At 44.0% G+C, this 11,783-nt stretch overlaps 1 long non-coding RNA gene across 2 annotated transcripts; it reads right to left on the minus strand.

The window, feature by feature from the left end:
- Positions 1-8,251: 8,251 nt before the first annotated feature.
- LOC136010763 (uncharacterized) lies at positions 8,252-11,530 on the minus strand. Of its 2 annotated transcripts, XR_010610994.1 has the most exons (5): positions 11,235-11,530; positions 10,848-10,941; positions 10,068-10,253; positions 9,862-9,966; positions 8,252-9,676 (listed from the first exon to the last, which is right to left on the minus strand). It is a non-coding gene; the product is annotated as an uncharacterized LOC136010763 (long non-coding RNA). The 2 variants fall into 2 exon arrangements; XR_010610991.1 differs by having other exon boundaries at positions 8,252-9,966.
- Between the last annotated feature and the right edge of the window lie 253 nt (positions 11,531-11,783).

Consider the following 11,783-nt stretch of genomic DNA (forward strand, 5'->3'; position numbering starts at 1 on the left):
CCACCCTTAAGATGCCATTCTATTTCTTCTTTTTTTCAGGTAAATGTTAACAGGAGGTTTATCATTAACCGCCTTCGGGTTTTTATAGGAGTTTATACTATTCACAGGAACCGTGTGTGTTGCAAGACTCTTTTTTTCACTATTTGGATAAAAATTATTGAGAGCTTGAGATTTGGTTAAGCTGAAGCCAAACTGAAATAGATAAGCTCTGACTCAAAAAGGAACCTCAAAAAGCCTCAGTTTGAGTTCAGTTACAATGAAAGTATCACCTACTTAGATACTAAAAAGAGTGAGAATCAGAGAAAGGTGTTATTGTGCTTCAGGGTCAAGAAGAAGCACCAAGTGTGATGTTGAATTTGAGGAGATCATGCAATTCAACCATTCCATAAGTTCAAAAACAAATCCTTATAGCCTGCTCTTTTCTGCACTGAAGTTGTATCTCAGTCAAGCAAGGAGCAAAAGGCGGGCTCAAAAGTAGATCTTATCATCTGATGAACGAACGTCAGAAAGGAGACAAATGACTGCTCTTCCAAAATTTCAGCCCATACATTGACACTCCTGTGAAAAGCACTTTTGTTTGTTACCAGAAACTAACCGGAAGACCTCTGTTATTTTATAACCAAAGACTGGTTACTATCTAGATTTCTACAGAAACGACATCCCTGATGACTTCCATGTGTTCCACAATCCGTAACACATACCCCAGGTTCACCACACAGGTATGAGCAGCAGCGACAGCCACGGAATAGACAAGATCTGCTCAGGAGATTTTCTTCCTAAATGAAAAGGGGCTGTGGAAGAGACAACTCCGAGTAACGTGTCAAAGAAAGACAGTAAATCCAAACCCAGTTCCTGGCTCTGCCACAGATCTCCCAGATCATCTTATCGCAGTGTGCTTCGGAGTTCATCCCTCAGATGATAACTACTTCATACGGCCACAGAAGGAGGAAGCCATAAAGGGGAAGGAAGAGAGCTGGGGTACAGATGCACCCATCTCATCAGCTCCCAAATATCAACACCGTGAGAAAGCCTTCAAAAGGACAGTTCCATCAGCAGAAATATTCAGCATCACCTGCCAACACTGGTTTCAGAATTAGTCCTTGGCATCCTTCTGGGAGAAGGATTCTATACAGGAATACATCAGTATAAAAGAAATGGATCCTTTAATATTTCTCATTATCCTACAGCTCCTGTTTCTGAACTGCAGGGGTGCCCCCTTACCATGTCTTCTTTATATCCCTCTGCTGTGCACACACATACAGACAAAATTCTCTTTTGTATCTGGGACATGGCTTACAGAGGGATTCTGCTCATAAAGCCAGAGAGACCTGCGCTCCCAGGCCTGCCTCTTCAGAGCGCTACTTCCCTCCTCCTTCTTTTGCTATGTTTGCCAGTGGAAAAAATTAGCAAACCCTATTTACAAATATTTTTGCCTCTTGGCCCTCTGCCTAATGCTGTGCTATTAAGGCTGTCGTTGTTCCACTAAACAATTGCCAAATGTTTTTGCATGCATGCATTGGCTTGCTTTTGAGTTCAGATATTCTTATTCCACCAGTTGCCCCCCTTTGCTTAATTTAAGGTAAATGCTACAGACTTCAATCTTGTCAGAAGATTTCCCCTGTACTACCCCACTAAAATACACTATCCCAGACGCAGTGGTAAAACTCCTCCACTGGGATGTTTTCCTGCAAACAGTTTTCCTGACCCAGACTCTCCTTTCATGATGGAGAACGCTCTGCTCACACTGGAGCAGTATGCCCCAAAGCCTCACACTTACATCAGACGAGGTCAACAAGTCTGTAGCCAGTGAGACCTCGGGGGAATTTGGGTACCCAGTTCCAAAAACTGTGTCCTGGAGAAACATTTCCTCAGCTGAAGCCTGATCCCGGAGACAAGTAATCTCCATCTCTGCATGCCCAAAGATGTCTGAGCAGCTTAGTGTCTAAGCCGAGCCATGATCAAGGAACAAAACATTTCTCCTCCTCTTTTCCCTGAGGCTCTTGACCTAATAACTATCCTCAGAACATATTCTCAGGATTCTCCTCCTTCCAAAAGGCTGTGGTGGCCAACACATTCTATTAAGGTATGGAATGAAGTAGTGGTCCACATTCATCTTCCTGCCGTCTTCCTTTTTCTGTACACCCCTGTTGGTTAGAGCACTGGCATAGAAAGGTGGGTACCCACTTTCCCTTCTCTCTACCTGCAAGGACTCAGTCTCCTGGGATGCCCTTAAGAACATCTGCCATCCAGCTGGGGACCAGATGCCCCAGCTAGCCTCATTCCTCACCACTCCTGCTGAACCTAGGCCAGCATTGCTCAAAGGACTGTATCACATATGCCCCACTAGAAGGATCACTGCCACAATGAATGATTTCTTTCTGCCTTTTCTAGTTAGTGGAGAAGCCTCTCAGGTCTACTCCGTGCCTGTACAGGCCATTTTGATTAGGGATCGACACATTAGTGAGTCATACTATTTGCTCTAGTGAGCAAATAGCAAGGGTAATAGTAAAGTTACATGCTTCGACACATGCCATCAACATACACAGCCCATGGAAGACCTCACCATTCTGTTGTACATCAGTTTGGTACTCACTCAAAATATGGATTACATACACAAATTATAGCAAATCCATAAAATAACAGGAAATTTCACGTACGTTGTCTCTTTTTTAATTTCTGTGCAAGTATATTCATGCTTCTGTGTATAGTGTTTAGTCCCAAATGTAAGGGTGATACAATTTACATATTACAAATGCTTTACTAGCATTTCAACAGCAGCTGAAACAGCCAGTGATAAATGGATGTTGAAGAGCAGTCAAAGAAAGCAAGTTTCGTAGCTGTAATTGCAAATGGTAGCATGGGAAATGTGACTCTGAAACAACAAAAGAAAGATTTATGTCTCTAACGAAAACAGCTCTAGTGTCAGATACAGCATAGCTTCCCAGACCAGATAAAAACACAAGAATTATCTCCAGAAATTACTCAGTGAAAAATTCTGAATAACAAATGCAGTTGAGAAAATTGCTCAGACAGAATGCAAATAGGAATAAAGGAGGGTGTAACAGATTTATTAATCAGTATGATTTATGCATCTAGCTTTACTAGCAATGCAAAACAATAAATTAAAGCACAGCCAAGTTTTCCTCCACACTGTTTGGTCAATGAACCTTCATCCTGGCCTGAGGCACTGCTGATTTTAAGCCAGTCCTGCCAAGCTTGACGGTGTTTCTAGGATCATGAAATGCCAATGAACAAGATCCAGAGAGTCTTCAAGAAGAGCATTCCAGCAATTCATTTTTGTCTCTGCATTTGAAAACTGATGGTATAGGAGATATAACTGCAGACACATAACTGCTTGTCTGCATAGCCTAACCTAGCTACACAGTTAACCCTAAGAGTGAAGGTGAGCCATGCAGCCTTTAGTTCAGACAACGTCACAGAGCACAATACTTTGAAGGGCTGCTGGCTCTCATCCCAAACACACACCAAAGCCAATGCCCATCCCTTCCCTGCTCTCATTGCTCAGGCTGGCACATGTGGAAATCGCACCTCTTCCTTTGCTGTATAAAAAAGTGTTAGATCACCACCCCTTTCTTGGCCCTCGGGTTTGTCACCACATCCAACTATGCTGATTAAACTCTAAATCTGGCCTCAAGGGGAAGGGACAAGTTAAAACACACACCTCCTTTGTTTTGGCTGTTCAGTCATAACAAACACTAAGCAACCGATCACACTTAGCTAAACACAGCCTTGACTTTTGGGGTTGTATAGAGATGTTTTTTCTCCTGAATTCCTCACTTTCACTCTTCAGACACTAATGTGATACTCATCTTGACCAGAAAGACAGCAAAACTTGTTGTCCAGGTGTAAATACATCCAATGAGAAGATTACAACATGAGCAATTAAGCCTGGTTTTTCCCATGTTGGGCACTTCCTAAGTGCCCACTTGATGAACACCTATGCTGGGACAGGCTGTGAGGAGAAAGTCTGGAGGCAGAGCCACAAGGACCATTGGGTATGTTGGGTTTGGCCATCCTACCCATCTGTTCAAACTGTGCTCCAGGACTGTGCCTCTAACCAATCAGTGACAATTTAAGACACAAGTTTGTGATTTTTAGGTTTATATTAAGAAAATCCAAGGTGTTTCAAGAGCCAGTGACAGTGCACTGGAATCATGTGGGGTTTAAATGCTGCTTCAGGGTCACGGGAGAGCAGAGCCAACCAGAGCCTCCTTTTATTATATTTCCAGATCATGCCACAAAACGCTGAGTTTCTGAGGATGGAGAACATTTTCAGAATACATTCAGAATCTGCTTTGGTCTTGTATATCCCTTGTGAAAGAAACACAGTCGTTCTTGGCAGGGACTAGAGTCAAACCTTTTCCTGTAGCTAACATTCCTAGCCTAGCCTGAGTTGCCCCACTGCGACCAACTGCCCTTAATTAATGAAAAGGAAGCAGGAAGATACGTACTTTGCCAGCTCCATCCTTAAGTTCTTTTTATGGGTGCTGCCAGACCATGCACAAGTCTTGGGCCAAGTCTCCGTCACACCCAAGAAGTGGAATTTAACCTTCCTGATGACCTAATTGTGGCATCATCACAAACGAGGTCTTATAACTTAGTGCCACAGGGCACTAAAGCCCACTAGCCAACTCTTCCTTTGTGTTTTATTTCTTCATAAAGAGACACTGTCACAATTGTCCTCACTGGAAATTGAGGTGACTTAATAATGCCTTAAGACTTAAGAGATTTACTGGGTAAATCTCTGTAAGGTCCCCACTGGGGTAAAGAGCACTGTGCTGGAAGTAGTTCAGTCCAGTTCAACAAAACAACCGTCAAAAACATGCTGCTAGTGAGCCCCTGGTCCATCCTTGCTGCATTCTTGTGCTTCCAAGATTCAGACTGTGCACCACCTCAAGCCTCCCCTCTTAAATCCCGTAGAGTTACAACCAAGAAAGCTGCACCCCACCTTCCACAAAACCAATGTCTTTTATGTTTCTTGAGGAACGTGCGTCATCTCTGCATTTTAAGGCTAAGGTAGAGCCCAGACACCCAAGTCAGGTTTGGGTCTCTGGGCTGTGAGCACATAGCAGAGCTGGGCTTGCCCAGCCCAGCCTATGGTGTGATAAAGCAAGGCAAAGGCAGATGGGCTGTACACCAGCAGTATGTCTGAGGTGCAAATCAATGCTGCTTTTAAATAAATCTTCCCCCTCTCTCACAGAAATGCTGTATCCTCTGCAGTCTTTTTCAACAACTTCATGAGAGACATCCCACTACCACTCTTCTTTACAGTGTTCACTTCTAAACATGGCCCCAGACCTTCTTATTGTCTAAAAGACAGAACTTGAGGGCTTTTAAGTAAATTACACTAATTAATTTCCTTTGAAGGAGGGGAAGGGGTGAAGTCTGGGGAATCTGCCCACAACTTAAGCGCTGGTCTTGTGGTCTGAGATGTTGCTACCACCCCTCCATGCTATGGGTTTTTTCAGGCCTAAATCAATCTAAACCCTCCCTTGCCCTCCAAACACACAACATATAGAGCCTGAAATGGCGGACAGTCATTCCTCCACCAGCCCAGATCACACAGTAGCTGTATATCCGAACCTCCACCATCAGCTATAAGCCGGCTGTGAAATGGGGTGACCACGTGATGTACCCCAGCTAGCTACTGCTCAGCACAGCATTAAAGCACGATTACATGTTGAGTGCCTGGGACGCTTTAGAATATAGAAGCCTTCCCAGCAAACACATCTCAAAAAAAAAACAAAGAGAAATGAGAAGGGTACAAGCAGCCATGAGTGAAGCATTAAATCAGTCAGTTCTGGGCTCCTTTTTCAACATCACTGCAATGTGGCTTCTGAAACAAAAAGATTGTATTGAATTAGCGCAAGTGGAAAATTGGTTCTTAGACCAAAAAGGAAGAAGCAGGGGGAGGGGGGAGCTGTGTGGGAAAGATTCTTTTAAATAAACTTTTTTTTTTTTTAAATCCTTATTTGGAGAATTTAAAAAATAAGAGGTTGGCAAATTTTTGTCAAAACATTTCAATAGCCAAAGCCTAAATCTGGCTTCATTCCACTGCACAAATTGACAAAACCTTCTGAAAAATGTCAATAATAAGAGAAAAAGTTATTTTGTTTTAGTTTTCAAAAAGAAGTAAAAAGAGCCTGTGAGAGTACAACTCTCATTTCAGACTCTACCCATCATAAGCTCCACAGGCAGATGTTCTCACCTTCAAAGGACTTCTGTCCACTAAAACTTTCCTGGGGAAGGGAAAACCAGAGAAAGAAGTGGGAGGAAGAGAAGAGCAGTAAAGGAGTCACAGTGAGGGATATGAGAGAAGAAAAGAGGATGAAAGTTCCCAGCAAAATACCAGGAAGTGTGAAAAAAACCAGCAGGAAGTGTGAAAGAAAGCACAGGGATATGTTTTTCCCCACTTCCCATTACAATAAGCTTAATTTTCTTCAGGTGTTGCAGGAAACCCAACGCGTTTCTGATTTAAGTGGTAAAGACAAAGGCTGGGAGGGGAAACAGAGCAAAGCAAGTTTTACAAGGTCATGGCCTTTTTCATCAGCTAAATCCAGGTCCACACCTTTGTCCACGCTACTTCGGATCTAACTGACATTTGCTGATCTGCTGTCCATTCGTTTACTAAGCAGCCCATAGATAACAAGATGGCAATGAAAATTTTGAGTGAAACTGATTTAACACTGCAGCATTTGAGACAGTTATAAGATGTCAGAAAATATTGCTTTAAAATACTACAAAATACATTGCTCTGGGGACTTCTGGCATGCAAGACGAGAGGACAGCCTCAGTTCTGAGAACTTATCTGCCTAGCATTTTCATGACACAGATACGGAAAGCTGGCAGCTCACACTGCTCTTTGGTGTGCCAAGAGACATCTAGCATTTTGAAAATGTCTACCCACATCCATAGTTCAGAGAAGAGCTGTTTGGAAATGGAGGGATCAGGAACTGGGAAATATTTGCAGGGAAAAAAAGTAATCATTTTCTGTAGTACATTTCTTTCAGAATGCAATGGGTAAACAACAAGCCCATATTAAAGAAATCGAATAAGAAAAGCTTTCAGAGACACAAAATGGATTCATGCACTGTTTTGTCTGCAAAATATTACTTCTTCCCTTGAAAACAAATGTCAAATTGGGATGGACGTGCTTAGCCTGTGTACGGTATTGACTGTTTCTTCCTTAATATGCCCATGCAATTTATCCCTCAAGGTGTGCTTATCACAAAACCATCCAACCATACCAGGTAACCAAAGGACTATGGATGAAAACAAACAAAAGAGCTGTGCCTCACCCATCCGCTTCTCTGCAAAGTCCTGAGTGAGCAGGTGGGCATCAGCCTGACACTGCGAAACTCCTTTCAGAGCTGCTAGCAGAGCTTGTTGGCTGCCAAAGACCTGGCTTGGATGCTGCTGGCGGGGTGGCTGCAACAGGGAAGAGCTTGGAACACTTTAGTCATTGAGCATGTACTTGCTTTTGGTGGGCAAGGAGGCTGGAGAAGCCTACTGCCGCTTGGCTGCCCAGCTGATGCAGGTGCATCCCTACAGGCTCTGGTGATTTGTGGGGCACATGGGTGAGACGTTTGCATTGTTTTTGCCTTGGCCACATAAGCACATGGTGAACGTCCCTGGTACACCGAGTTCCTCCTGGAAAGGGTACATTCGCTTTTCCTGAAAGCTTGGCAAGAAGAGGTGGTGAGCTGCAGCCATTTGTGCTGAGCCGAGCTGAGTGACATGCCAGCAGTACTGGTGCCCAAATGCGTGGCTAGGGGAAGAAATGAAGCAGCAGGCTCTGCACAGGACACCGTCACACCACCAGGCATGGTGATTCTTTATGCCAGGGATAGTCCAGCTCAGAAATCAAGAGGTGAGCTCTCCTTTTCACCTTCGAGCAGTCCTTCAGCACTCAGAGACCTGAGTATTCCAGTATGTACCTCCTGGAGTCTGGAAGTGACTCAGAGCACACAGACACCTTTTTGGAGCCATAGGGCCAGGGAACTGTGTCTGGCTCAGGTAGAAGTCTTCCAAGCAAACTTACTTCTGATTGATTGGTTCCAGGCTGCAAACCATAAAAACCTAAATCATCCATTTAGCCATAGAAAAAATCATAGGAAATACCTTTTAAGGCTTTACAAAGAACTGTTATTTAACTGTAATTCCCCCCCCCCCCTTTTTTTTTCCCCATGAATATTGCAGATGAACATACATTTCCCAGAAAGATTTCAGTAAGTTTTGACAGAAAGTGAATTTACCACTGCTGACTGCGGGTATCCTTGGTGGAAATCTCGGGGTTGCACTCACGCAATCGTGGAATAGAAATGACATTTTGACTATCGAAATGCTCGTAGGCAAGCCACAAATAAATGATTATTCACAGAAATTATGGGCAGTATTATTTCAAACAACAAACACATTCAAGAACATGCAGGCAGACTCACAGATAGTTTGTGAACAGAAAACAGGCCAAACACTTCCATTCAGTTACTTGCTGTAGATTATTCACACAGCTCTAATAACAGTCCCCTGTCTCCACAAGCCTGCATTAGATGCGGTCCAAAACTGGGGTGGTGGTGAAAGCTCCCGCTCTATCATTATGAAAACCCATAGTTGAAGCTTTTTTTTCTCATTCTTGCCCATTCATTTCTACAAAACAAAAACAAAGGATGGGATTTTCTTCACAGGGGTTGGTTTGGAGTTGCTTCATTTCAGCGGTATGCAGATATTTTCACTGTGATTTTGCAGGGTGACCAGAAACACCTGTTAACTCTAAAAGAAAAGCACAACATCCCTGAAAAGCTTTTTCTTCTGGTTTTTTTTTCTTCATCGTACAGCAATCTGGTCTTGACATTATGACAGCAAACACAGCTTGCAGCTAACATTGTTTGGAAGCTGTAAAAAAAACCAGTAATTGCTGTTGATCAGTGCCTGGTTGCACAGTGTATGATAAATGGCCTACCAAGGGCTACACTTAATACAGCCACCAGGCTCTTGGCCAGATGCCCTCAATGGCTCATAGCTTCCCACCACCACTCTCCAGAGGTAGCATCCACCTCCCAGCTGCTCCCCCTTCCCTTACTGATGCTGTGAAATACTTCTACACCATACTCAGGACTTCAAGCATTAGCCCTCTCTCCTGAGCTAGGGAGCTGAAAAGCATGTCCAGTGGGGCTGCTCTTGCTGCAGGCAGCTGAAGATATTGATTTCCCTGGTTCAAGCCCATCCTCTTCACCCTTGGTAGTCAGCATGGCTCAAGACGCTAATTTGGACTGGGGGTATGCACTGCTGTTCACCTGGATATGCTCCTGTCTTTCTCCTAGAAATGTTGGTCGCATCTTCAAGCTTTCTGTGAGCCAGAAAGTAGCTTGATCTTCTTCAGCTCAGGGGTTTTCAACAGCAACTCACCTTTTATGGGTCAGTCTGGGAGCTGGATAACCATACTACTGTAACTCTGGATCCAAACACCCATCAATTGATGTGCTCTTCATATACAGAAGTAGGGCTATGTGGCTTCTGTGCCAACTCTGGTTAAAACCTGGTCCCCTCAGAAATGCTGAGCACTGTCTGCCACACGCATTGCCTGTAGGGGCCCCCTTTGCTTGAAGGATTTGCTAGTGTGCCTTAATTAAATGCTGCGCAGGTCTGTGGTTGTTTGCTGCAAGAAATAAACCATGATACATCTGTGCCAAGCTCTTAAACAGATGCCTGTGTGCTGCCAGCCAGCACTCCAACAGTGCCCTGGGCAGCCTCCCCATCGGTGCAGGCATATGAGGGGATGTGCAAGGCAAAGGTGCACATTTGTCCAGGTCAGCCATATGGCACTTTATTTTTTGGACTCACATGGGTGAAATTCAAAGGTGCTCCTGTGCCGCACATCAACTGGGTTGGTAGAAGAGCAGGAGAAGGGCTGCCACAGCCAACTCCTCTGCTGAAGGAGCACAGCACCTGGGAGACACATTAGAAAGATACCGTTCACTCCTGTTTATCTCAACAACCCGTCTGCATTTCTGTTTCTCATACAGCCTGACTTGGTGCGCCAACTTTACATGTTATGTGGAAGAAATCCAGGGGGTAGCTCTCCTTGTTCAGGAAGAACACCATGAAGTTGTCTCTGTCTAGGGGATGACCCACGTGCCAGCCCAGATAAGAGTGTCCATGTAGGTTTTAGCCCATGGGCTCAGCCAGTTCAAGTTCAGAGAGCTGCCATGGTCAGGCGAGGAGATCAGATGTGGCTGCAAGGAAAATCAAACTGGATTACTTTAGAGAGAACCACACAGGGGCTTCAAGGACCCTCTTTTCTCCCAGTGGCATTTTGGAGTATGTACTGTCCTCCCAGGACAGCAATTGCCCAAGATGGTCATGCCTGTACCTTACTCTGATCAAGGATGAAACATCTGCAAGGAGATCTATCCATCAAAGCAGCCACACTTGCATGTATGCTGTTCCTTTAAGGGTGGAAGCTCTGCCCTGTTCAATTAGGCCATATATGTATGTCTATGAGAGAGGGCTCACAAGCTGCTTCTTGGGTTTATTACTCTATGTTTCTGCAAGAGGGAATGGTAACAGAGACTGGGAAGTGTCCCATGTGCTCCAGCAGATTAGGCAGCACCATCAGAGAGCACAACTGCTTGTTTTCCAACGGGTCTTTATAAACCATGGAGCAGGATGTGTTAAAAGCATGTTAAATTCATCTCAAGGCCTCCTGTCAGAGCTAGTCTTTTACCAGCTGGCATGTTTTAAAAAGAATCAAATTACATGCCAAATTGTGTTTAAAATCATAGGCAGGCCAATACATTTTCTAATAGGCTTGTTTTCTTCACTCTTACCTGCTGGAACAGGCAAACCAGTTCTAGCTTCAGTTGCAGGGTTACTGCATCAAAACTACATTTGAGACCCCACAGGGGATACGCTCCTCATCCACTGCAAAGAGAAAGAGGGAAGAAGTGAGGAAAACAGAAAGGGAGCTCATAGAAACATCATATCTGATGCCTTGGGCTGGGGCTTCACATCCTGCCCAATATTGACACAGCTTTTTATTAACTTCTTCATCTCAGTTAAGTCATGGACACATAAACAAACAAAAAAGACCCACCTGCAGATGTTTCAGACCTCAGCATTCTGGGATGAAGAATCAGGAAAGGCTTTCCAATTGTAACCAGAAAGGTTCTTTGCTGGTTTTGTTTTAAAGCCATTGTTGTTTTACTATTACTCACCTGAACAATAAGCAGCCATAAAGGCACCACTGCTATCCATCTTCCCCTCTGCCCCTTGGCCTGGCACATGAACAGCTTTTGTTGAACCAGGGCTGGGCAAATGGGCTTCTCAAACACAAAACTTTCTGGAAAACAGGAAGTTTCCAAAATAAAATCCTAATTGTTGTTGAAAAGAAAACTCTGTTAACTGGAGCAGCCAATGTTTTCACACAATGACTGTCAAGGAAATGAAAACCTTTCAGATGGAAGTTTAGAAATGTTAGGTTTCGACCCAAAAAAATATGTGATGAGGAAAAGCAGGCATTTTCTAAAAATAGCTATTTAACTAAAGCCTGAGTTTTCAATCAAAAAAATAACAGGCAGGCATAAAAAATTCACATTCCACTCCAGATTGTCTCCTTGTGTGTCAAGAGAGCTAGAGATGGAGTAAAATGACCTGTAAGATCAGCAGCAGTAGGTTAATATTTAACACAGGGAGGCTGTTGGGGAGCTGCTGTTTAGGAGAAACACCTCCTTCCCCAGCCAGCACACACCGGCTCTTTGGTGGCA

This window comes from Lathamus discolor, chromosome 1 (genome assembly GCF_037157495.1).
Source record: "Lathamus discolor isolate bLatDis1 chromosome 1, bLatDis1.hap1, whole genome shotgun sequence".
NCBI classification, from domain to species: domain Eukaryota; kingdom Metazoa; phylum Chordata; class Aves; order Psittaciformes; family Psittacidae; genus Lathamus; species Lathamus discolor.